General features: G+C 37.1%; 1 long non-coding RNA gene across 4 annotated transcripts in view; it reads right to left on the bottom strand.

Annotated features, from left to right (window-relative positions):
• The window catches only part of LOC140327070 (uncharacterized), an 86,027-nt gene that overhangs the window by 46,787 nt on the left and 12,012 nt on the right, over window positions 1-27,228 (bottom strand). For all 4 annotated transcript variants that reach the window (XR_011919978.1, XR_011919976.1, XR_011919979.1 and 1 more), the window contains exon 2: window positions 2,522-2,692. This is a non-coding gene — a long non-coding RNA (uncharacterized lncRNA). The remainder of the gene's footprint in view (window positions 1-2,521; window positions 2,693-27,228) is intronic.

Here is a 27,228-nt window from a genome sequence, read left to right as displayed (position 1 = left end):
GTGAAGTCTGGAATCCGGCTGGCAGTGAGGCGAGTGTACGCGCACACTCGAGTCCGGACCGCGGTAATCCGCGATCGATGGCCGCGCGTACTTTCGCGCTTCCAGCGAGCGCGGATTTTATTGATGAATCAGGGGCTTTGTCTTCTGATGTGATCAGAAAGAATGTACTTTTTCTTTTTTCTCCTACTTCTTTCTTCTGCCTCCTAAGTTCTTAAAATGTATAAGCCCAAGACTTCTTCTGCACTGACTTTTTAATATTTATATATTTATTTTATAGCAGAATTGATATCTCCAAATATAAACTCTGCTTAGTGCACCAAAAAATGTGGCATGCTGGTGATCCAAGACTAGGACTATTTTTATATATATAGGGCTAGTAGTTCCCCCCACAATCTCACATATTGTCTCATACTGGTAGCTTATACTGTCAAGGAATGCCTATGTTTGTTTGTTTCTTAGAAAATGTTGTAGGGGAAACTACAATACGGTAACACATTTTGGTAAAAACATTCTCATTATATTACACTAATCTTATTATGAGATATACTGTTATATATTGATATTAATAGTAGAGTATATGTTTTGTTTTTTCTTTGTTTTTTGTGGATGACAAATATGGGATATCTTTGTCTTCTTACCAAAACAACTAGTCAGCTGAATGGAAATAGACCCCAGGGCAGACTGTAAAAAAGTTATAGGGACAGTTTAATATTATTATTACTTGTAAATCCCCCATACAGTTTTCATTTAGTCATCCCAGACAACTGATTACATAAATTTTGTAATGCCATAAAAGAAAATGAAACAACTCTTGTGTCATAATATACATATATATATCAATATACATTTAGAAATTAATTGCCTAGCTGCAGCCAAAAGGTTTATATTTATTAAAATTGAATGATAGCAGAACATCTTTCAGTGAATCAGTTGGGAAATTTCCTTTTAACAGTGTACTGCACTACAACAGACTGCATTGAGAAAAAAACCCTGACAAGAGGCCCTAACACTCCCCCTGTCAATCCAAAACAAACTGAGTTTAACTAAGCCAGGCATAGTGCAAAAGCAGCTGTGATGCTATACATAGTAAAATACAGTAATATGCCCATGAGGAACTAACCATATATTGGGACCATATATGACCATATACTATGAGCAACTTTCACAATAATAAGAAAATAGGCAGAACAGTATAACTTATTCCGTATCTGTATTTAGTACATGGCCTTGGAAAACAGCAACAGTGGAATTAGGGATGAAATATTTTAGATAGATTTATTCTTTACAGTAGGGACAGATTCTAGGGCTGACTGCTATATGGTTTGACCAGTTTTTGTCTTTGCCTTTGATTTGCTAGTTTTTGTCTGAAGTTGGTCCTACTGCAGGACGCCTAAGTTCTCAAACCTTTAAAAGGGACACAGTCATACAAGCTTAATAGAAGTTGGTTTTCCCAGCTGTTATTCTGATGCTTTGCTGTCAGTATGATCAGGATTGTTGTCATAGAATAAGTAGAGGTGAGACATTGTGACACTGTTCTGACACTCATTTACAGAATTGCTGTGTAAAATCAAACACAGCATTATCGGCGCCTACAATGGAAGCCCCCATTTTCAGGTATGACAGGGCCCCTTTAAGGGCTAGGATTGAATTTCTTTGTGTTCACTTCAGAAGTGCTTTTCTCTAACTACAAACTAATAAAAAAGTGAGCAATAATTCTCTACAATAGAAAAAAAGCACCTTTCACCGGTACTTTAAATCATCTATATAAGGAAAACTTCTATAACATAATTAAAAAATGTATAATAAGCTTTGTAGAATTTTTTCTAACTAGTACAAATAAATAAACCTGGACATAGAACAGCTTTGAATTAATAATCCTACTTCATGTATAGAAGGTGGTAAAAGAATACAGACCTAGCAAATGAAGGTTGGTAACAGTAATTTTATGGTCCTGTAACCTAGGACTAGGAGAACTTGCAGCCTAAGTATACACCCTGTAGATGCAATGGGCCTGATTTATTAAAGCTTTCCAATGCTTGAGAGGATACCCTTTTATCAGTAAAGCTGGGTGATTCAGCAAACCTGGAATGAATTTCCTAAAAGTAATTTGCTATTTGTTAGCAAATGTATTCAATCCTTGACCAGATCCATTCCAGGTTTGCTGGATCAACCGGCTTCACTGATAATCTTGGCAGCGATTATCTGACATGTGTACATTGCTTTGGATTAGGAAGAGCTTATTCTCTTAGGACCCACACAGGGTCAACCAATGGTATCTAATAACACTAAAACATTTAAAATGTGCAGGGACAATTTGTTATTGGCTTTGAAAACTTAAACAGTATTCTGTTTTTTGCTATTACATCTAATACTCAAAAGAACAGATGGGATTTGTGAGAACTTTATACAAATGTACTGTACTTAATATAAAAAAATAACTCTCTACTCAAATAAATGCATTATTGTTAAAGTAGACAGAAGAGAGCTGTGTTAATTGACATAACAATCATTTATAGCTTACCACGCAAGTTCATGACTTGATGATTGAGAGACTTTCCACTGTATGGGAACAGAAAACCAGAGATAATTTTCTATCACTCTAGATCTCCCCGATATACTTAATCAGGCAAGCAATATCACATGATAATCCTTTCCATTATGTTTTATATGTTCATCCTGGAAAGCCTGTGAACTGAAAAGTGTAAGCAAATAACCACATTTGAAAAAGTAAGTAAAACTGTAAGTAATTACATAAACTGGCTTTAAATAACAAAGTATAAAGTTTGTTTACTTGCCAAAACGTAAAATTTTGTTCAGCCACTATTCTATTAAAAACATTTCTTATGGACAGTACAGACACATTCTGACCTCACTTTTATCTTGGTCAACCAACACAACCTGTGATTAGAACAGTTAATAGACTGATTAGGTCAAATTGTCTGGTCTTTTATCAGCCAGCTCCCTCTGCAATGTTTAACAATTGGAAATGTTTACTGTTGCTTCCACTAAAACTGCTCTTTAAGGAACTATGTTGCTGCTAAAAAAATTAAATCTAAAAAAAACAGGAGACTTTGAAGCATAACTTGCCATTTTTGCAATGCTGGTGGGTAAGTACACATAAGACATACTTTGGGGTATTTGTTTTCAACTCTTGTATTAGTATAAATTAATGTTATTGTAAATGTAAGTGGCAAATCAACACATGCAAACAATAGGTATATTTCACAACAAGGTAGATTTATATATATATATATATATATATATATAGCATTATTTATACGTTGGTAAAAAGAAATGATTAGAATTAAAAACTGCTGTCTCATGTTTCTGACTTTCCTTTCTTATCATGATCACCAATTATTTGCCACACTTCTGATCTTTATCAGCTATTATCTGCATTATCACTGCTGCTCATTAGGTGTTCATATTGCTTTGTGCTTATCTATTTTATGTTTGTTATGGTGTTAAAAGCTTAAGTAAATCCAATTAAGCCACAGCTCCACCCTTCATTCTACAGCCTGTAAGACCAATTACCTAGAATTGCAGATCATGATCTTCTGCCTACTAACTCCATAATGGATTCAAAATCCCTGAAGACTGTGTTCTTCCTTCAAAGAAATGTTTATTTCCCTATTTAGTTTTTACTTAATATTTGAAGATTATTTGTATAAATATATATTTAACATTTTTCATGTTATTATGAAATCTTGCTTCTAAACAATGTATACAAACATTACATACACATCTGGGGAAGAAATAAACTCTAACTCTATGGCAAATGTATATAGGAATGGCTATTTCCCAACAGAAGATGCTACTCCCAACAAACCCCATGTCTTCAGAGTCAAACGGACACCTATTTAAGTGTTCATGCATTTCAAATACCCTTGACATTCTTTGCAAACATTACAAACCATCTACTCTCCATTTAAAAAAGAATCAGAGTATCATTAGCCTGTGTGTATATTGCACATAACTATAGCCAATAACCTGAAGTCATTATTGCTAGAAAAGTTGCATCGAAAGGTGAAACAAAAGATTTTAGTATAGCCCTGTATATCATACATGAATATAATATTGTTGATCACATTACATGTGGGAAACAAGCATGATGTGTGATCCAATAGCTTCCAATACATCCCAACTATATACCAAGCCCCTGACCTGCATTGGTTGTCAGCAGGCATATCCATCTTTTTTATTCAGTCTTTCCATTATTGTTTTTAATTACCGAATCCAGATGAGAGGAGATAAGGTTTCAACTTTGGGAAGAACATAAAGACATATTGTGAGTTGTAGATATATAAGATGCACGTTTATGTGAGGTCAAAATAAGGTCCATGTCAAGCTTAAAAATGATGCAGAAAGGGACATTAGGTCACAGAGTACAATCTTCATCTCCAGGAATGACCACACCATCCTCTCTACTACATTTTGCAATACAAAATTTTTTTTAAATGATTGATATTAGATTTTTAATTTGCAAGGCATAAATAACATAGTTGTATATGCTATCCTATCTCTGTATATTTTTTTATCAATTCTAAACATAAAGTTTAAAAAGTTACAAATCTTTTCTGTCTTCCGTTTGCATTCTGATTCAAACCTCCTATCTGCCTGTAGTGACATTCAATGATGTAAAATCTGGTTAGTCAGGACAAGAAGCAACACTGCAACTGTGTTCTGAGGATAACTACTGTAATAAACACTGATTACGAGACTGATGAAATACTAAATGTATCAAAAAAGAAAATAGAGAACAAACTTGGAGAGTCTCTACGAATAAATCATTGTAGAGTTTCCAGATGTTGCCACCAAGAGATGCCAAAAACCTAAAGTTGAAACTTAATACAGTATACAGTAAAATGGAAGCCTCACTGTACAATATTTGTTTTTAATATCGCTACTAATATTTACTACACGTTTCCAAACACCAGTGTGTGTCACCAGTCAATTTAAACGCTACCCAAGTATCGACAAATGTTTTCAATCATTGACCAAATTCATTACAGGTTTGCTGGATTACCCTGGTTCTCCATTGATAGTATATCTTCTCCAGTCTTGGAGAGCTTTAATAAATCAGGTTCAATATGTAGGCTGTTTTTTTAAGCCTTGCCAAATAATAAGTGCAATTTAGCCATGTCCATTTTCCTGCACTGTGCACTCCTAATGTCTTCTCTGGCATATGGTGTCCCTGTCTTCAAAGTTTTCAAAGTTCAAAATTTAAATAATGCTAAAATGCCATATTTTGATATAAAAATAAGCTTTTTATTATTATTGTGTTCAGGATACCATTTTTGGTGTTCTGCAATGTTGAAGATGTAGACAAGCTGATGACCTTTGTACAAGGTGCTTTACTAGACTGCCTGGTTTGCACTCTGGATATGTGTGTACTGCTTACCAAACATGTGGGCTGGGGTCAAAAGTACGCTGATATCCCTGGATGTATGCAAGTGCTCGGTTCTGCTGGTGCCAGCTAATGAACTTATCACTAGGTAAATAAAAAAAAATCCAAATGCACCTGTTTGATTCAGAAGGGCACTGGGCCCTAATACTAATTCTTAGTGGAGGTACAGGTTATTCCATCTGATGGTTTTGCCAACAGAGTTACAGGTACATTTCAGCCCCTTTTGAAGATAAACAGCCATTTATTTTATAATAATAAAAACACTACTCCTGCTAAATGTTATTACCAAATAAAAATAATCCAAAGAGTCCTGTGTCGCCTATAATAAAAACATAAGACTCCATTTGTCTCTAATAAGGATTAAATTTTGAACAATTACAAAGAATTGGAAACTAAAACATTCCAAAGCAAAAATAATTGCTTTTTTACACTAAATTTGTATTACATAATTCTGTGTTTTTTGGAGCAATAGAACTTAGCAAGTGTAAAGCATAGTCTGGAAATTGTCTGTTATTAGTTTCCAATATGTACAGATAATTGGAATAGTAAAAAAAAATGATTGTCTGTTCCCCTTTGTTACTAGAAATCCAATAATGCTTTCAAGGACATTACCTGAGAACTCATTTCCATTTTCTGTGAAGTGTAAAATGAAGTGTGATTGACTGTGAGGGACAATTTCCATATGTGCAGATCAGCAGCTGGACACTACATGGGATAACAATGAAATGACCCTTTTCCATGAACTTTGATTTGCACAACCCACTGAGCACCGCCATTCATAAAACCTTTGTTTACAATGTCTTCCCCAGCCAGGGAGCTGCACATTCCTGGAGCTATTCAGTGTAGCAGGTTCACAGTCAATGAACATTTCCTATTGTTTATATCTGTCCTTCCGTTTGCTGATGTCACTGAAAATCTGCTTTCTTTGTTAACTGTAAGAATTCAGTGCTGTAATAGGAAAGCCTATCATTACTATTGTGTGCCGGGGAGCACAAACTTTCCATGTTCCTGCTGTATGAACACTAATGGTGACACGACTATGGACTTTGTACAGCGCTGCGTAATATGATGGTGCTATATACTGTGTAATAATAATATTAATGGTTCTCATACATTGCCATACTGAATCTTACAACTAGAGACAAGGCCTGCTAATGTAAAAATTACAAAACTACAATCCAACCAATCATTTGTGGCATCAGTGTTTAACCAAATCAGAGCAAACATTAACTTTGCAATAGACGATTTGTCTGCAATTTGCAGATTCCGCCAGACTTTCAGAAGACTTTTCAACTTTTGGAAAGGAACCAGATAAGCTGTCTTTTTAAATGTCCCAACATTCGTCTCTATTTCAAGGTGGCTTTGAGAATCATTGTGAATGTTGAATACAAAGGGAGAAAGTGTACTTCCATGCAATGTACAACACTGTCTATAAAATAACTGTTCAGGTTTTGTTGCTTTAGTTATCCTTCTCTTTATAATTTTGCCAATATTTAGGTTGGATGTGTTTGTTGGCAATGGGAAAGGAAGGGGGTGGGACTCCTTTTAAACTTTTAAAATTTCCTATTTCCAAGTCAAGGGAGGTAAGAAGCTACATTACAAAGAGTACATAGTACACTGCGGATTCAGGGTTTTATCTAAATGCCACCTTATGGGAGGTAGGGGGGCTCCTTAGATTCTGGGCCCATTTTCACAGGGTTTTACAAGCTCCAAGGCAGGATAGGATAAAATGTTTCTTCGTCTTCTACCATATTGGTTGCTCCCCAGATTTGGTTCACCCATCCTTATTTTTTTATTAATAATATATTCCTTCTGTAGATTAATTGTAACCCTCCTGACAATACAAAGCAGAACCTCTATATATAAGACTAGCCTTTCACAGGAACTGGTTATAGCAGATACAATAGACTTGTTTAAAGGGGTATTGGGTGCTTCCCAGAAAGATATGGATTTATACAGTTAGCTACATAGTACAATGCTGATTCATGGTTTTATCTGATTGCCAACATGGGACAGGAAGGATTTTTTTCCTAGTAAAGAAAATTGGACCATCCTAATAGAAGGTTTTTGTATTTGTTTGTTTGAGGTTGGTCTATATAGACAAATGCATTAAACTAATAACAAAAACATGACCCGGGGAGCTCGGACCTTCTAGCCCATCCCTTATAAACACCATTGTCATAACTGCCTTCTACTACCAACCCTTTTCAATACACTGAATCCCTGCCTTCCAAGACCCCAACCTCTAAAACGAACCCACCTCTCAACTCTACCTAAACATAAGAGGGAGGGTGGGTGGGAAACTTTTTCTTTCCAAAAGAGAGCCTCTCACTATCGTCAGCCCCTTTTAACATCTCCCATTCCTAATCTCCTCCTATCCCACGTTGTACACTAGCCCAGCCCCCTCTGGCAGCACTACCCTTTTTCTTAACCCCTTAAAAGCTCTGGGCTAGGCCCAGCCCCCGGTCATGTAGTCACTGCGCCTAATTCTTACGGCTACGGGCCTCTCTCTAGTGTCATTTATCCCTAGGTATCAGTATAGGAGCTTATTACTCTGTATTGGATTGTTCAGTGAAACATGCAATGTCATTTTGGTAGCTTCTCTGCACATCTTTGTTTCTCACCTACGTCTTCTCTTCTCAAACATCTTCTCATATAACAGCTGCATGCACCTATAGTATTCCCATTCGTTTGCCTACCAAGTACACAGGACTTGATGTAAATAAACGTTGGCACTGCTGTGTCAATAACATCTTTTTAGCACATCAAAGCTAAATATGTGTATGAACCCATAGAAGCTTTCCCTGCCCTGATCCTGCAGAGAATGTGCATTCACTCATCAATATATAACATGAAAAGGTGAATGCATGCACACAATTCATAAGGGTGCCAGGTGAAGTGTTTGTATGCTATCCATTATCCCCACGCCAATGATGTTGCTAAACATTGTGATTGGTTATGATAATTCATAGCTCCTTTTTAAAAAAAAAAATTAATAAAACTTTTTTAGCTGTTCATTTGAAAACACTGAAAACAGATGTTCCATGACTGCAATGTGGAATCCAGTTCACACTATTGTTCAGCTCGGTAGCTTTCCTGTGATGTCTTTTCCTGTCGGATATATTGGTATACAGACGTGGACTGGTTAAACTCCTCCATGGATTGAGCTTAGTACATCAGTCAAACATGGATAACAGTTTTCCTCTTCCTGTGCAGCTGTTGTTTGCCAAAAGGATGACTTGAATTGGTCGTCTTTTCTTTAAATCACTGGACTTCAGCTGGAGTAAGACTGCGTACTAATTCAAACAATGACCTACACTGCCTTGTTATGGCCGAGGTAGAAAAACATCCTGAAAATGCAGGTGGAAACTTTGTGATGTGCCCTGTGAATGCGCAGTGACACAGCACCATACCTACCCTGTGTGTTTAGACTGAAGGTGCTGTTTATAAAGCAATTGTTTTTTTATCATAGCTGCCAAAGTCTTGTATTGAATTTCTTCTCTTTCCATAGGCATGTTGTGATGTGACGTTAAAAGGAAGGTAACAAAAGGTAAAGTATGCCATATTCATATTTACAGTGTTCAGGAATCTTAAAATATTATCTAAACAACAAAAATGCAATATACTGACACTTATCAGTCCTGACATATAACAGGTGCATTGTTTTTTTTTTGTGCTTTTTTATTCCTTTTGGAGTTGTTTCTGTCTAAAATCTTTGTCCTTTCATGTGCACTGAACCAAAATCTTGAATGGTATTAAGCTATGTACACAAATCAGATACTGTCACCCATGATCTCACATGTGTACAGCTGTTCCCCAACATCATATATCAATAAACCCTGGTGGATTGGTGAATGACCAATCAGGAACAACCGTTAAGCCTTCTTATGGTGAAGAGCACAGAGTGCTCACAGCACCCATTCAGTTCTATGGAGAGTGGAGAGGATGAGTGAGCTGAACCCCACTGTGCTCCAAACCTTGACTTGTATAACTGTCATTCCTAATTGATGGATTATGGATCCATCCTGACAGATCCATGAATGACGTCGGACAACTGGACGTCCATTCATTTCCGACGATACTCATCTAATGTGTGTATTGATAGTCCTAATTATCAACAAATACAAAAAAAAATACAGAAAATGCCTTATTCCTAGTAAATATTATGAGGGGATATGGAGATTTTTGTATTTCAAGAAATGCAACCTACAACTCTGTTCATTCATTGATAATGTCTTTTTTTTTTTTGGGGGGGGGGGTCAAATACAGGTCATGCAAGGAATGCCATATTTCTCTCTACAAAAAGGAAACTCTTAAATTGCTCAGATATTGACATTGTAATACTGTAGCTTCTAATGCAGTGACTTATTGCCAGCTGTGATCGCCTTCATATCCTTTTCCATATTTTACAAGAAACTCTACAAGCTTCTTACATTGGTGAGCTAATAACACATCAGGAACTGCAATCAATCTATATAAAACTATTATTAGAAAGCAAGCTGACATTAAGATTATTTGAGGAATGCAAATGTCCTATCTTAGAGCTCTAGTACAAAGGTCACTGGTTTCTCCCCCTTAACACTCTGGAACAGAGAGTCCAAGAACAATGTTATGCTATGAACTATCATGCTGGAACTTGCAGTGACACAAATGGCTAAGGTAATGTCCTGTAGCTGCAATCTGAGTGGTTTATTAGCTGTTAAATATATTCGCAATAGAAATGTATTTCATGTTTTCAGTTGTTTCAAAGGTGACACAGGGGCACTGGTTCATGAAAACCTTTGCTTAGGAAGCATATGACGGTTGACCACATCAACAAATTTTACCCTTCAGTTCTTAAAGTGTACCTAAACTCAGAATTTTAACTTTACATAAAAGGGTAGATAATACTTTTATGTAAGGTAAAAAAAAATCTTAGTTTTTCTAAGGTGCAACACCTTTTTAAAAAAACAAAAACAAAAGTACAGCACGGCCCCCTAATTCTGGGCTGCCTAGGCAGGCGAGAATAAATAGGAGTGCAAGGCCTCCTGGGATACCTATGTCAGGCATCCCGGGAGGCTCTTGGGCACTCCTTCTGCACATGCCTGGGCATCTTGGGCACTCCTTCTGCACATGCCTGGGCATCTTGGGCACTCCTTCTGCACATGCCTGGGTATCTTGGGCATGCGCAGAAGGAGTCTTTTTGCTCAAAGAGAAAAATTTGCCGATCCCATGCCTGCGCAGTGAATTTTTTTTCATCCTATGTCACCTGATCTCGCACCTGGGTTGGGTGACGTAGGATGAAGAACCCAGAAGAGAAGACGAAGAGGGTGGCGCCCAGAGCGCTGGCTCCAGGATGGATGCCGAGACGACGTGGGAGTGATCGGACTGCCCTGCAGAATTGAAAGTGACTGTATTTTTTTTTTTGAGTTTTAAGTATAGTTGCTCTTTAATCTTTTTTCAAAAAATGAAATGTAGTTGGTCACTACTGAAAGACTGCAAATTAGAGGTTCAAATGCTGAGTGGCTGTGGACAAATTTTAATTTTGAACTGCAGGCAAACAGCTTAATACACAGGTGAGAAAACTGTGTACAACTAAAAAACATGTCTTGTGCCAAAAAGACTTCTGTCTGCAGAGTGATGAGATTTGCACAGCCCTGTTAGGCTATGTACACACGTGCAGTCATTTTGCACGAGGCATAAACGAGTGTTGTACACACACCACCATTCTGTTCTATGGAGACGGGAGGGGGAACAGCGGCAGAGGGGCACTTTGCATTATGATTGTTAGTTGTCCATCGTACGTGGATCCGCCAGGACTGTCGTTCAGCTGATGGACGACGAGCCCTGTACACACGCACGATTCTCGTCTGATATTGGCTCTGAGCTGATTATCGGCGGAGAACAATTGCACGTGTGTACCTAGCCTTACACTACACTGCACTGCCAGCCTAGTGACTTCTTTTTTTTTTAGAAAAAATGAATGAGGAATGTCGCTGGAAGCAAACAACCATCCTAGCGGATCCGTTTAGGCGATGATCGTTTGGTATCTATTGTGTGTACAGTCGTGTAGTAATCGTGGATGGTTCTGTGGTACACTTTCTCCGGTACATGTCACGTCCTGCATCATTCAATCATATCTAGTGTGTGTACATTATTGGTGGATTATATGGTTACAGTATGTACAGAATTGTGCACTATACGATTGTTAAAAATAATTGTGAATAATCGTTGCTCTGTCGTTAGTCGTTCGTTTTCCAACGACAATTATTGCATGTGTGTACCCAGCCAAAGGATAAGTACACACGTCAGATGATTTTTGTTCGATTATCGCTTCAGGGCTGGTATTGGGCAAAAATCTGATGTGTGTACAGCGCTTCTTCGATGTTGTTCACCAATTCGTCCTGGCAATTTTAATAGAAGTGAAGGGGAGAGAGCACAGCAGGGTGCCGCTCGCTCGTTCTCCCCCCTTCCCTCTGTATTAGGCAGAACTGTGCTGTATGTACACAACTCATTCATGCATCTTTCAGTCTTTTTTCCTTGGTAAGGATCATGAAAGATCCTTTCCTACGACAAAAATCTAACGTGTGTACAAAGCCTAACAAGAGACAAATTTAATTTTTATACGTAAACATAAATTATTATACAGTGTTTAATATCTGCCTGGATTACAGTTTTCTACCTGGTGGGGAAGGTTAGCACAACATTTCAGCATTGCTGTTATATTCTTTCTCAGAAAAGCATAAAAAAACTTGTTCTGTTTTCACTGTTCATGTTATCTTAGGTGTGTGCCAACATTATTAACCCCAGCCCCCACCCCACCCCAAACAAATGCAATGTTTTGGTCTCTTTTCTACAGACCATCTTGTAGGTTTATTGTTTCTAGTTATGTCACTGCACCATGTGGATCAACGGTTGTCCTTTCTGTGTTCCTGTTCAGCCTGTTTGCAGATTTTTTCAGAATTTTTTTTCTATCTTCCTGAAAAACCGTAGCCTCAGAGCATGTGTCACTTACACAACATACCTTATCTCCCAGACTCACATCCTTGCTGAATTATTGTACTGTTTGGTAATGTTGTGACTGTTCCTGTTCATAACTGTCAAACATCAACTGCTAAAGATTTTCTCTACATCTAATGTCACAAGAAAATCATCCACTAAAATTAAAGCCAGACCTTGTAAACCTTGTTGACCAAAGCGTAAAAAAATTATGTGTTATCCACACAACAGCAACAAGAGCACAGTTCTTAAAGTCACATATACAACATGAAATGAGAGTGTACGTTGTAATCATACCTCTTCTTCATCAGCTTAAAAAACAGTCTTCATTTACCTCTCTAGCTGCTTGGTATGTGAAGTATATTATTTTCAGAGATTTCTGATCACCTCAAAGTCGGGTGGTCCAATGAGTCTTGATTTTTACTGCAACATTTGGGTGGTAGGGTCAGAATTTGGCATTAAAAACTTGAAAGCATGGATCCATCCCGGCTCATATTAATGCTTCAGCCTGGTATAATGGTGTGGAGGATGTATTCTTGGTACACTGTACCTCAATGACCTCCACAGCCACCAGGAAATTCACATCATGGATGTGCAGCCAACAAATCTATTGTGTGATGCCAATATACACTAAAATCTCATGCAGAATTGTTTCCAGCAAACATTAAATTTACCTTTGAATTATAAGCTTTTTTTTATGAGAACCAGTTACCGCCGGGTATCTGTAGAAATCATAATTTATACTCTGGAGTTGTAATATATTCTAGATTTTGAAATGCTTTTTTGTATTCTTCCACTGTAAGGCCATTCTTCTTAGACTGTAAGGCCATACAGCGTGTGTCATCATTGCTTAGGCTATGTATACACTTCAGATGATTCTTGGCTGATACAAGCTGCGGGGCTTGTCTCAGCTGAGAATCTGACTTTTGTCCCAGCGGATCCATGAGCAAAAGAAGACCAATGACCACAATGGAAGAGAAGGAAGGAGAATGCAGCGGGCTGCCCCTCGGTCGTTCTCCCCCCTCACCTTGCCATAGAACAGTACGGCGCTGTGTGTACAGCGCTAATTCATTCATCTTTCAGTCTTTTGTTCTTGGAAATGATTGTGAAAGATCGTTTCCAATGACAAAAATCTAATGTGTGTACACAGACCTAGCTACTTAGGCAGGAAATAAGTCAGCCCTAATGGTTATATAACTTGACGCTGAGCTGCCATTTCTTCTCTGAAGGAGAAAATATAAGTGAACGACAGCACGCACATCTATCTCTCATGAATAAAACTGAAATAAAACATTTTTACAAATGCCTGTTACTGATTCTTTTAAAATTACTATAAAGATTTTTGAATGTATGAAATAAACATAGGTTCAATTCACCTAATGGTTCCCCCTATAATTTCACAAATGATGACTGCCTAAAAACCTCTGTTACCACCTCTATGCTTGGGTCATACCCGGAACAGCTAAGAAAGTTTTTAGAACTCACACAGCAATTGTAGAAAGTCAGAGGAGGTAGTTCTGTGTTGTTTTGTTATCCAGTTGTAGATAAATGGGGCATTTGTAGGTTACAGGGTCCAGTTCTGATATAACGTGAACATTAAATGATATTCAAAACACATTATTACATATTTGAATGAAATATACTTATATATTAGGACTATGCTTTTTTAAATTAGGAGTAGTTGGAAGAATAGACCACTATCACAATCCTGAGCTGTTTAAGGAGCTGGCTTGATCTTTTTTTATGTTTTCTTATTTTCCTCAGATGTGTTTTCTCCATTACCAGGTGGACTTACCATGCTGTGTTTTGCGCTGTGTCTCTGTGTAAAGGTGGCCATATTGGTAAAGGTTCAGAGCTTTCCTTCCTCATTCCAGAGCTGTTCCTAGATGACCAGAGATCTAATGACTGTAAGGGGATGCCAAGGAAAGGATACTGTAAAGGATAGTGTAAGATGTGTATGTGTGTATTCAGCTAAGGTAGTGTATGCACTATTTTCACATTAGGTTGGCTGACCTAGTATTATGTTCTCTGCAGGCACAAGAAGGAATTGTCTGGTAAATGACTGTCAACCATACAACAACTGCAAAGATATGAAGCTTACTGCAGAAGTGCCGTCAAACAAAGGTAATTGTGTAGACAAACAAAGACAACTTGTGTACATTAGGAACCTCCAGCTGTTAACCTCATACGGATGTTTTATGTTAGTAACTTAGAACAAGCCTGCAGTTCCCCTATGAATAAAGTTTGGATTAAAGTTGTCAACACACCATCATCCTGTCTTTTTGTTGTTTATATATCTGATCTGTATCCTACATTTAGTCCAGCAGCATATTTAACCTTACCAAACCCTGCTGGTTTCTTCCTTGTTACTACCCGTTACTTCCTTGTTACTACCCTAAAATATTGGTAGCTTCACTGCTAGCACTCTGGGTTTCCATCAGAAGCTACCTTTATATGTGTTTCCACATTGTAAAAGTTTCTTGACTTTTAACCATACTGGCTGGTGTGTATTTGAGTCTATGTATATGAGACAGAGACTGTGAGCTCTATTGAGACATGGGACCTGTTTTTTAAAAGCTCTCTAAGGTTGGAGAGAATACACTTTCATCAGTGAAGCTGGCTGATCCAGCAAGCCTGGAATGGATTTCTTTAAAGTAATTGGCTATTTGCTAGATATGTTTTGTATCCTGGACCAGATCCATTCCAGGTTTGCTGGATCACCCAGTGTCACTGGCAAAAGTGTATTTTCACCACCCTTGGAGAGCGTTAATAAATCAGGCCCAATGGAGTCAAGAGAAAGGTGTTCTACTATGTGATACATTGGCACAAAAAAATTAAAATGTAAATGGAGCAAAACAGCCCATAAATGCCAGACGTGGCTGAAGAAAACAAGAAACAATAAAAACTGTCACAATAGGGTTAATTGCCCATAGCAGCATCACCTACTTCTGCAATACACTTTTACAGCCCCAGATGACCAAAAGCAGCTTAGCCAGAGCCTAGTAATTAGCTGCAGGAAACTAGGCCAGAAAAATTATTCATGGAAAACATTAAAGAACAACAGGAAATGGGATGGAAACTTAGCCAGCCTAACATGTGATCAGCACCCTACTGAGAACACTCTGTCTCTAATAAGGGGGATTTACATTGTGTCATGGGCTCTCAATGAAGGTTGTATAAACCCCACTGAGATATCACAAAGGTTTGATTTTATCAAAGAAATGCAAGGTGAGTGAAAGTATTACAGGTAAAGAGCAGCCCAGCTTGGATGTACTATGTTCTTTGTTATTCATTTTTATCTGTCTTCCTACTGCTAATTTAATAATGAGGACAATGACAGTATTTAACCTAACTGACCATTTATGACCTAAATGAATCCTTTTCAGCTAACCATGCATATACATCAGAATACACTGTTGAAAGGCTGTTTGTCACGGTGGGAAAATTCATGTGAATAGGTAGTACTTTAAGATTAAAAGGATGGCATTAACACTGATGAATATAGAGGATTACCCTGAAATTAGAGAGCTTGTTGAAGGTGGTTCCGTAAATTGGTATTTTACAGGTGAGCGAATTATTAATTTAATTGCAGGTTTATATAACAATCAATTACAAGACACTAAATGTTTAGCTGTGAGCAGTCCTCGTGTGGGACTATGGTGAAAAGAAAAAAAACAGCTTATATGATAAAGACTGTCAGTCATAATAACATTGTGTTTTTGTTTCTTTTTATTAGCCTATACCCTGTACCATAGTTTGATTTCGTATTCATACAACTAGTAGATCAGTTTAAGTTCTACTTTGTTCAATATGGTGACAATGCTGTTTTTTCTGCTGTTAAATCACTGTAAAAATAAAGCTTTGGCAGAAACATTAAAATGACATGCAGGCATCTCATCCACTATGTCCTTAATCTCCTTCTCCATGAAGTTGTGACCAGCTAAAGGCAGAACTAAAGTTCCACTTTTAAATTTCTTGATTAGGCGGGTTATTATTTTAGGACATATGTCCCTTCTGCAATAATCCCCTCTTACCTGCCTGATCATTCATGGAAACTGTAAAAAAAACTGAGCTGCAGATGCACCTGTTTGGGAGTTAGGTCATCCTGGCCCATCCAATCAAGAAGGATGAAGATTGTGTACAGAAAAGAAGAAAGAAGATAGCAGCTCCTTACAATGGAATAGGACAGGTGAGTATAATGGGCATAGTTACGCTTTAAAGTCAACATTTTAAATAAACAAAAAAAGTTAAAATGACAATTGATATCACAAATGTATCAATGTGGTTTATTTGTATCCGCCTCTAAATAAAATACTAGCAAGACAAAGACAACATGATTCATTCACTAAAGTACAGCATGTTAATATGGCAAATGTTTGTTTAAAAAACAAAACAAAAAAAAAACAATCATGTACAAGGAAAATGTATTGCTTGCATGGGATTGGATGATTGAAGTCAGAACAGCTAAATCACATTCACCAATTTTATTGCAAATTAACTTTGCAAAGTGAACAGACCCTACTACTTTACTGCTGCCCACTGCTTCTAATTGCAAGTAACAGGGAATAGATTTCTGTACTGAAAGTAGATGTGTAGAATGACTGTGGATCAGTGTTTCTCAACCAGGGTTCCTCCATAGGTTTCTAGAGGTTCCCTAAGCAAATTTGGCCTTTGAAGTCAGTTAAACTGACACCAATGATCTTATTGGCTATCTGTAGGGGGACATTCTTCCCAATGGTCAGCAAAGTAAGAGGCATTCTTCCCATTGACCACCACACTAATGTACAGGGAGCTGTGGATATAGTAATTATAGAAGGGGTTCCCTGAAGACCTGATAGTGATTTCAAGAGTTCTCCACTAGTAAAAATGTCAAGAAACACTGTTGTGGATAAAGGATCACAAACCCGATCATCCCCTGGACAGATGGCATAGAACAGAACCCTGTGCAGCTCCCCTGGTCAATGTAGCAGAGACCATCTTTAGTATTTGCCTTGGTTCACATTGGCCATCATTGCACTCAACACACCTGTACTTCTGTATCACATAGCTGATACGTGTCATTATTTCAGGCTTTAGTCTGTGAAAGCAATTTATAGTTGTTATGATTTACTAAACATCTCGCCCTTAAACACTTTAATAAATGAGCTCTAAATAGTGTATTGTCCACGAAATCCTCTTTGCACAAAGAAAACAAACGTTTTAATAAACAACCAAAGGAAAAAAATACTAAACATAGAACACAGGAAGAAGAATAATTTGTCATGACTAGCAGATTAAACAACTAATCTTACACTACAGGAAAAGACAAACTTTTGTCATCAAACTGGTTTGTCACCCGGACAATCAGGTTTATGCCTTGTTAAGAGATTGTTATTTGGGCTTCAGTGAACTTGATCAACAGAAACAGGAACACAGGCAGTCAAAGAACTGCACAGAAAATTGGAATGTAAATGTCTCATTGTCTAGTAAGGGTCTTCCTATCCACAGATTACACAATTCACTTCCTCTGCAAAAAGGTGCTGTTATGGACTCATGTAATAGGGTTTAAAAAGACATTTCATTTTTGGGTGGCTACTTGATAAGTTAAAATCACCTGCTGCTTTTTCAGACCACTTAGGAACTAGATAAGATACGATAAGATTTAGGTGCCTGGTTTCCAAACTCCTCTCACCTTTTATTACAAAGTTCAAAGTGGAATGCTAGGCCAAAAAATGTCCCCAAGCCTGTGGAAGCATTAATATGATCTGGAGTTGCTTCAGTTGGTTCAGCAATGTTATATTCCCAAAAGTCAGCCACCTATCTGATTATACTGAATGACCAGGTTTTTCCATTAAGGGATTTTTTAAGATGACATTGCCAGGAATTATAGGGCTCAAACAGGAAAAGTGGTGTAGGGAGCATGGGACATCATTTTCACCCACTGAGAAAGTCTTTCTCAGAAAAATGTCAAGCACAATTTTTGGAATATGCTGGAAAAGACTTTACACAGAGGTCCCACACCCCCAACATCAATCTTGTTAAAAAATTGATGCAACTCAGGATGGACAAAACAGTGACATTGCATAAGCCTAATGAAACAATACCACAGTGAATGTATGCAGTAAGTATCAAAGTAATCAACAAATTGTTACAGTGTGTAACTTTTCTTTGGCTGGGCAGTGTTTTTAGCAATACTGGAAACTGCAAGAAGATAAAATGTCACCCCAAAAGGAACTGCAGTGACTCCCTAGATAAGTGTTCCTCAAACAGAGTTCTGCGGCACACTAGGGTTTCTCTAGAGGTTGCTGGGAGATTCATGAGCAGTATGTGCTTCTCAGGTCAGATTAACCTACACCAATGATCTCTAAGAGTGGCATTCTTCTCAATGGCCAGCAAAGAAAGCCATTTTTCCCAATGATCACCATTAATAATATACTAAGATATGTGGATATAATAATTATAACAGTATCACACGCTGTCCAAAAGTAATTATGTCCCTTAATTTCGGGAAGTTTCTTCCCTTTTCAAGAAGTGGAAAACATTACCAATTTTCTTTCGGTCACATTGCTCTTGATAAAATGTCTATTTTACACCTATTTTCCACTTTGTCAGTGACAGTTCCTCTGATGTTGCTTAAGAGATTTCAGGCAACAGTATTGGATTTTATATGGGGATACAAAATACATAGAGTCTCTAAAACAGTAATGTGCTCCCTTTGTACTGCAGGAGGCTTAGGAGTACCAGACTTTACTAAATACTACTTTGCCTCGCATGTCAGACTTCTGGCCTCCTGGACGACGCTGAGTCTTTTACCCCCTGGTTGGAACTAGAGATTTTGTGAATTGCACCTGTTCACCCGAATTCCATCCTTGCTAACTCCAATGCAGATCAAAAAGCAAATTTGGGCTCAATGTAAATGTAGATTCAGGCTGACATCAGAGTCCTCACTCCTCACATCCTTTCTTTACATCTCGAAAATTCCAGAGGGCACAACTCGACACATGGCTCATCCATGGCATAAAGGCCTGTTTTTTTACCATGGTCAAAAAATACACCCTTGTACGAGAAGCTTTTTTTCATATTAGACGATCCTCCAGAAATTTAAGGTAACAGGCGTTTCCTTTTATAGTTACCTACAAATTCGGCACTATGCTCAGACTTTAACGAGGGACCTTGTATTTACACTGCCTACCCCCTTTGAGAAATGGTGTGTAGGCGGACCCTCTCAGAAAGGTTTAATTTCAGAAATTTACAGGGTTCTTCACCTGGATTTGAATCCCCCAGTAGTGAAACATGCCTATGTGCAAAAGTGGGAACAGATCATGGGCAGAGCTCTACCGGAGGATATTTTGAAAATACTGTGGCAGCAAGCCCAGAAAAAAACTCCTTGTGCACTATTTATGGGGAAAACACTTATAAAACAATAATGCATTGGTACTTTACTCCGGAGGTGCTCCATAAGATCTTTCCCAGTGTAAGTAACCTCTGCTGGAGGTGCGGTTCTGAAGTCGGCACCTTACAGCATATTTTTTGGTTTTGCCATGTATTACCATATATTGGTGAATGGTTAACGACTTGCTAACGAAGATGTTTCAAAAACCTATTATCCTGGATTTTGACCCATTTCGTAGGGCTTCCTATTCGTGAAATATGTAAACCCCATAAATGTTTAGTGGCTCATATTTTACTGGCTGCCAGATGCCTTATGCCCAGGTACTGGAAATCTGATCCCCCCCCCCACTTCTTAATCTTATTAAGAACATTCAACTCATAGAACAGCTTATGGCCAGGTTGTATGACTGATTGGACAAATTTGAAATTATCTTGGCTCCATGGGAACTGTTTCAACTCATCCTGGAATATTTGACCCGGTATGGCCCCCAAGCACACAATGGTAATGGTAGTAATATAAGAAGTCATCACTTCATTGGATTATTGGCCCGACCTATTCCTTCGCCCACCCTCTTGTCTTCTTTACACCTATCCTTTTCTTCTTTCCTCTCTTCTTTATGACCATCTTTATTTTATATCTTTATTGTTTAAATCATTGGTCCACACAACAGGCCTACATATCCAGCTTAAAATATTATCTGGACATTTTGATAAAGCTCTGCCATTTGAATATTGTGTTGAGACAATCCTTTGCATGCATCTATTGTTCTGTAAACATTAACGGATACAATCCTTTTAACTGTATTGTACATTTAACGTTGTTTGTTTTATAATATTTTGTTGTGTGCTTCCTTTGACTGTTTCCCTTTTTTTATGTATTCACATTGCTGTTTTAAGTAATTTGTTATGGTAACTGTAATGTACTGCTCTGTTTAAAATGTAATAAAAATTAATTTAAAAAAAAAAAGGCTTCTCTAGAGTGGTCTTCACCTTTTTATTGTCTACAGGTGTATAGAAAATACTGTATCCGGGCAAATTTAACCACCAGCCTGTGATTTGCTTTTTAAGCCATCTGATCCAGCTCTCATTTGTCAAGCTGCCAGCTCCCTTTTTTCTGTTGGGATTTGTCACCATTCTGGAGGTTTTATGATAGTGAATGTATTTTTTTGTAATTATTTTTAGTAAATTTTTAGTAATTATTTTTTTGCATAAGTATTCTTGGGCATTTCTAGTTAAGCATTATTTATATATGAACTATAATTTTAAAATGAATTAAAATGGATTTTTAAAATATATAGTAGAAAAAAATCCCTGGCAACCACTACAGTTAAATTAAGAATGAAAAATACAATGTGATTGTTCACTTCTATAAAACCATTAATAAGAATTTCAATGTAATGCATTATTAAAATGCCATATAGACAAAAGCATAATGCAAATGGTGTCCACAATTAAGTGGCACTAGAACTATCATATTGGAGGGTCCAGGACCCTAACAGCTTTTTCATCCAACTCTCTTAAACTGACCCTATTATCACAGTGTCACTTACATTGGAAAGTATTCCTGCCATAAGCAGAAGGAAAATAATCTTTAGTAGTGGTAGAAGTGGAGTAAAGTAATGTTTTCTTTTTTGATTAAACAAATGGGTTGCTATGTTTTCCTATTCTTTAAGCTGAAACTGTTTTGATAGGTTGGTTTAAAAAAAACATTTTCTCCATAGGGATTCCATAAGTTGCTGCAGTGGAAAATACAGGGGAGCAGTTCAAAATTACACAGCTAACTTGAACCTCGTGAGACCCTTTTATGAATTCGCATTTTGTACGATGTGTTGCTATTGTTAAGGGAGACCCTTATTTTTTTCATGTGTTTTCCCTTACTTTTATGTTAAATTGTCATAGTAAAACCTTATTTGAAAAACTCAATAAAATCTTTGAAATAACAAAATATGTGGGACTACGGGGTTTGCTTTAAAGGCTGATTTTGTAATAACATATAGTAGTTTTCTATCATTAAAGCAGAAGCAGATCATCTAGACTGAGCAGTGTTAATCAGCTAAATACGTATGTGTGAATTATTCTACCTGTAAAAATATTTGTAATTCTGTAGCCATGGGGTGACACCTTCATTTCCTATAGCAACTTTGCAGCTTTCCTGTACTCTCTATTCTGTCCATCTAGCTCACAGCACCTTAAAATAAGTTGTATTAGTGTCTTTCTATGCAGGATTACATTTGACTGTTGAGAAGTATCATAAAGACTAATTCCGGGTAGTTGTAATTTACATAAAACAGTATTACAGGAGTCTTTATGCTTTACATATGATTCTAATAGGCTTGTACAGCAGACTGAATGGTACAATGGTACAATGCTGCCATCAATTGGAAACAAAATATAATGCACAGATTGTATCAGCAGGTGTAAAGCCCTTCTAGAATAGATAGAATTTACATGTAATATTCATCATATATCTCAGGAGGATTATTGCACATTTTAAGATAGCAACCGAAGGCATTCAGATATGCCTTTTTTAACCATCATCAGGATGCACATCAAGTGTAGTGCAAATATAACAATTTAATTATTTTAGTCACTTATTCCCATAATATGAATAATAACTATATCACACAGTATACAAATACTGCAGAAAGAATGAGATACAACCATACCACATTAGCGAATGATAATAAATTCCAGCCCAACTACACGCCATACATTCTCTTGATATGACATTTTGAAATTGAAATTTAATACACTTTCATGGAGAACCATTCGGGTCTGCCAGACCCTTGTTGCCTATTCAGTGATTCAATGGAAAAATCCCTAATCGGGCAAAGAGAGAATTTAAGGCCTAAGAGAGATGATTAGCTTTAATAATATTAAACCCTTAGTGTTCCTGATGGGGAAAATTCCCTTCATTTCTTGTTCTGTTTGACAACCATTAAATATGCAACAAATTATGAAAATCTACAAATGGGAGCACAAAAGTTGGCAGAACAATAAAAGTGACAACTGGAAACTGACTTTAAACCACACTACTATGTTACCAAGCACCAATAAATAAAAATAAATCCCAAGATAACCAGAATAGCTTGCAAAGATAATATCTGCTCCATGACCTTAGACCTAATGGAAAATCAAACTGAAAAAGGTATTTCACAAAATATACACAAAATCATGAAAATACAAAGTAATGCAGTGAGCTTATTGCAGATTTCCCTACCATGGCATTTTAATGGAAATTGCTGGAGTGGAGGGTTGTCAGAGGGGCCCAAGGGAACATGTCCTAAATGGAAAAAAAATAGAAAAAAATGATTTTGCTAAAAATCATCAGGTGGTGTCAAAATATATATAGCTTCATTTCCACCTTAAATATTGTAACATTTGTTCAATTATTGATTAAAATGCTAGTACAATGCAATCATTGTAAGTGTAAACACTACCACCTAGTGGACTACATGAGTATGATAGCCATTATTAAAAAATATGTCATTTTGATTTGTATTATTCTGGGACAAGTTTCCACAGACCCACTGGCCACATTCTGCAGTTTTGGTAACAATGCAATGCTCAGGGGCTTTGCAATTAACGTCAAAAGGCTACAATTACCAAAAATACATTTTTTTTTCATTTTGCTAATTACTAATAACAATCACATCTGAATTTGACACCAAGGCTTCTCTGGAGCCTTGTCACAGGTTGCCTTTCTGTCCTGCCTCTCTGTCTATTCATGAGAAATACTTGGTGACTAACCCAGTTTGGTCCTTACTGGTATTTACAAAAAAAAAAAAAAGAGGTTACAGGAGTTCAAAGGAAAGAAAGGGTGGGTATAAGTCCTTATGATTTTTTTCTTGTGTTTTCAATATATATATATATATATATATATATATATATTTTTTTTTTTTTATTATTTTTTTTTAATAATATAAATAATAATAAAACTGTTGCAGGGTTATAAGTAAGAATAGCTAAGGTATAGCTAAGTATTAGCTACCTCTTCATCAGGTTCATTCTGAACTTTGTAAAAAGGATGAACAAAAAAGAAAAACCTTTGTGGCACCAGCAGAATATGCAAAAAAACATCATACACATGATTAGTGCTGGATTTTCAAAAATTCGTAATATATACTTACCTCTCACACACAGGCTAGCCTCCTCCCCGCAGCACCGCGGACATCTAGCACAGTTCCAGGGAGCAGGGACGTCTCAACTTGAACTTAGTTTAGCAAGCAAGACCTAACAGCTGTTTCTGCAGAACAGCGCCATAATTAGTCGCCAAACAGTGTACTACAGTCCCTGTATTGAAAATGCGATCCGAAATTCAATCTAAAAAACTGAAAGAACCGGATTATCGATGGCCTGATTTTTGTACATAGAAATGTAATTGATTTTAAAGTGTATCTAGGCAAAACCTTTTGGGGAGATTTACCTTCCTTATTTGTAAAAACAAAGTGTGAGGAAGTCTCAAATTTTAGAGCTGTCCCTTGAACAAGAGGTTAAAGGAGTATACCTGTACCAGGCCTTTTGCAACCCTGACATTTTTCAAAATGAAGAAGGTGGTCCAGGAAATTTTGATTGATGGCAGCCACGCTGGGGGTACTAATCACAGACCTCCAGGTTGATAAAAGCTCACAATATATACAATGTAAACAAATCCAATTACTTATTATAAAAAAATGTATCTATTGGAATAGACAATACAAACACCAATCTTAGGTTTAAATTTACAAGCTAATACAATTCTATTACTAATCTTTCAACATTGATTAAATTTGTCAAAATAATTGCAACACAGTGACTATTTAAAGGAAACTTTGGAAAAAAAACCCTGTATACACTTCATAGTAATGTAAAAATTATTCCAATTGAATAACATGATCAGAATTCCGTAGCATACATCTCGCTACAGGTAGTCCCTGGGTTACATACGAGATAGGGACTGTAGGTTTGTTCTTAAATTGAATTTATATGTATATTGGAACAGGTACATTATTTTAATAAATGCAATTAGGACAGATGTTTGTCTCAACATATTATTAGGCAGCGTGGTGTCAGTTACTGTATGATAATCCTCACTGTGAGTTATTCACAAACAAAGCAAAAAAATCTATATGGAGCCGAGACATTCAATAACTCCTGGAACAAGCTGTGCTTTAATATACAAAAAGAAACAACTGCAGAGTTTGTCTTGGTCATTAAAGAGTTACAAGAGCTTGCAAAAGAGCTCAGTCTCAGCATTGTTAAGAAAAATTACTTCTGCAAGTCATGCAAACCGACCCCCTGCCCCCCATAAAACCTTCTTGTGAGCAGGAAAGCACTGTTCGTATCTAGGAGTCGTCCGTATGTCGGATGTACTTAACTCAGGGACTACCTGTAATAATTATCATGGAGTACATTTTGTAAGTTTCATGTTTTGTAATCATTCCCCCCTAGCAGATCTAGACATGCAGAATGGAGAAATTACCTAGAGAAAGCAGTGACAGATATTATTTGCAGGATTATTTGAACATTAAAAAAAATGGCTAAAAAATTTTCATACTTTTTGATAACAGTAAAAAATACAAACTAATAACACAAGTCAACATGTCAATTTCATCAGATATAATTTCATGTGTGCTTGGTGGTATTTTTGATGCGGATTTCAAATCTGTGTTCAGTATTTCTTTAGCACGTCTAGTTTTTGTGATGCAGCTAAATTTATATTGTGTGAAATTAGTTATAAATAGCCCTAACATATTACAACATTTAACAACAGTTTTCTTTTTTTAAGGTTAGAGACCGCACTAACTGCGATTGATCTCATTTGTCATCATGCCTAGAAATTGCGTTAATGATCCAAACAGATTCTGTTATATGTGTGGTTCATTCACGACGAAAGCACAACGTCGCCAAATTACCACAGAACTTTAAAAAAACAAATTATATTTTGGCTGTTCACTTGGTGACCAGGATAAATCTTGGGCTCCACATGTTATCTGTACCAGTTGTTCCAAGGGACTGCGTGATTTGCTTAAGCAGCAATGCCATTTGCAATCCCGATGGTGTGGAGAGAACCACAAGACCATCTAATGGACTGCCTTTTTTGCCGCGTCAACAAAAGTGGATTCTCAGGTAAAACTAAGCACAAAATTGTATATCCCAGCCTCAATTCTGCAATAAGGCCTGTTCCCTATGATGATTTATTGCCAGTTCCGGTACCGCCACATGATAGACTTGCTTCTGTAGAAGGTTATGAGGAAATCGCTGGAGTTGCAGCCAGTTACAACCCCAAATTATCTGATCCTGATTACTTGGCTGATGAAGAATCAGAACCAGAGACCTATAAACAAGCAGAGCTGAATGATCTTGTTTTAATGATCTAAATCTCTCCAAAGACAAAGCAGAACTAAACCGAAGCACTTGCTTGCAAAGGGTGTAACTGTAACTCACTACAGAAAAAAAAAATCATAACTTGACAACGTTCTTCACTAGTGATGGCTCACTGTGCTACTGTGATGATATAAATTGCACTCTTTAACAGTTTGTCACAAGACCATGTTCTATCTGAATGGCATGTATTCATTGATTCCTCAAAAAGAAGCTTGAAAGCAGTCTTACTGGATAATGGTAATTCCAAACCAAGTTTACCGATTGCCCATTCCATTAACCTAAAGGAGTCCTATGACAACATGAAGTTACTACTTGAAGCAATCCACTATAAAACACACCAGTGGAACATCTGTGGGGATCTAAAGGTCATTGGATTGATGATGGGAATGCAAGGAGGATTCACACAATTTTGCTGTTTCCTATGCCTGTGGGACAGCCGATCTATGGGAGACTACCGTGTTTTCCTGAAAATAAGTAAGTAAGCCCTAGCATGCTAATCATGCAAGGATGAAATATATGCCCTCCTCTGAAATTAAGCCCTGTTGGCTTTTTCAGAGGATGCGGTCATGTGGTACACAGAGGGATACCAAAAGGCAGGAGAGAGCAGAGAGAGAGAGTGGGAGATTTTCAAAGCACTGGAGCAGGGGGTGAAGAAATCACAGGATTAATTAACCTACAGTACTCTGGTGTGACACTATAACTAATCATATGTTAATTGTCAGCACATTTTCTTGTTATGTTACACTTGTTTGCTTATGAAGCTGTGTTTTTTTCATGAATCATAATTTTCTTTGTCCATTCTTATTCGTGACTTTTGGTATATAACAGAAAAATCTGTGATTTTGACAGGTTACAGGTAACACAGAGGTATCTTTCTATAGCATTGTATTATTGGTTACAGGTTTTGGTAAATACAGATTTTTGTACATGAGAAAAATAAGACATCCCCAGAAAATAAGCCCTAATGCAATTTCAGCGGTAAAGTAAATATAAGACCCTGTCCTATTTTCGGGAAAACACGGTATTATGTCAAGCGTGATTGGCTACCAAGAGATACCTATAAGCCTGGAACAAGCAGCGTCAAATTTCTGCCTCTGGTTGATCCG

This window comes from Pyxicephalus adspersus, chromosome 3 (assembly GCF_032062135.1).
Source record: "Pyxicephalus adspersus chromosome 3, UCB_Pads_2.0, whole genome shotgun sequence".
Taxonomy (NCBI): domain Eukaryota; kingdom Metazoa; phylum Chordata; class Amphibia; order Anura; family Pyxicephalidae; genus Pyxicephalus; species Pyxicephalus adspersus.
This window is presented reverse-complemented; position numbering and strand designations above follow the sequence as displayed.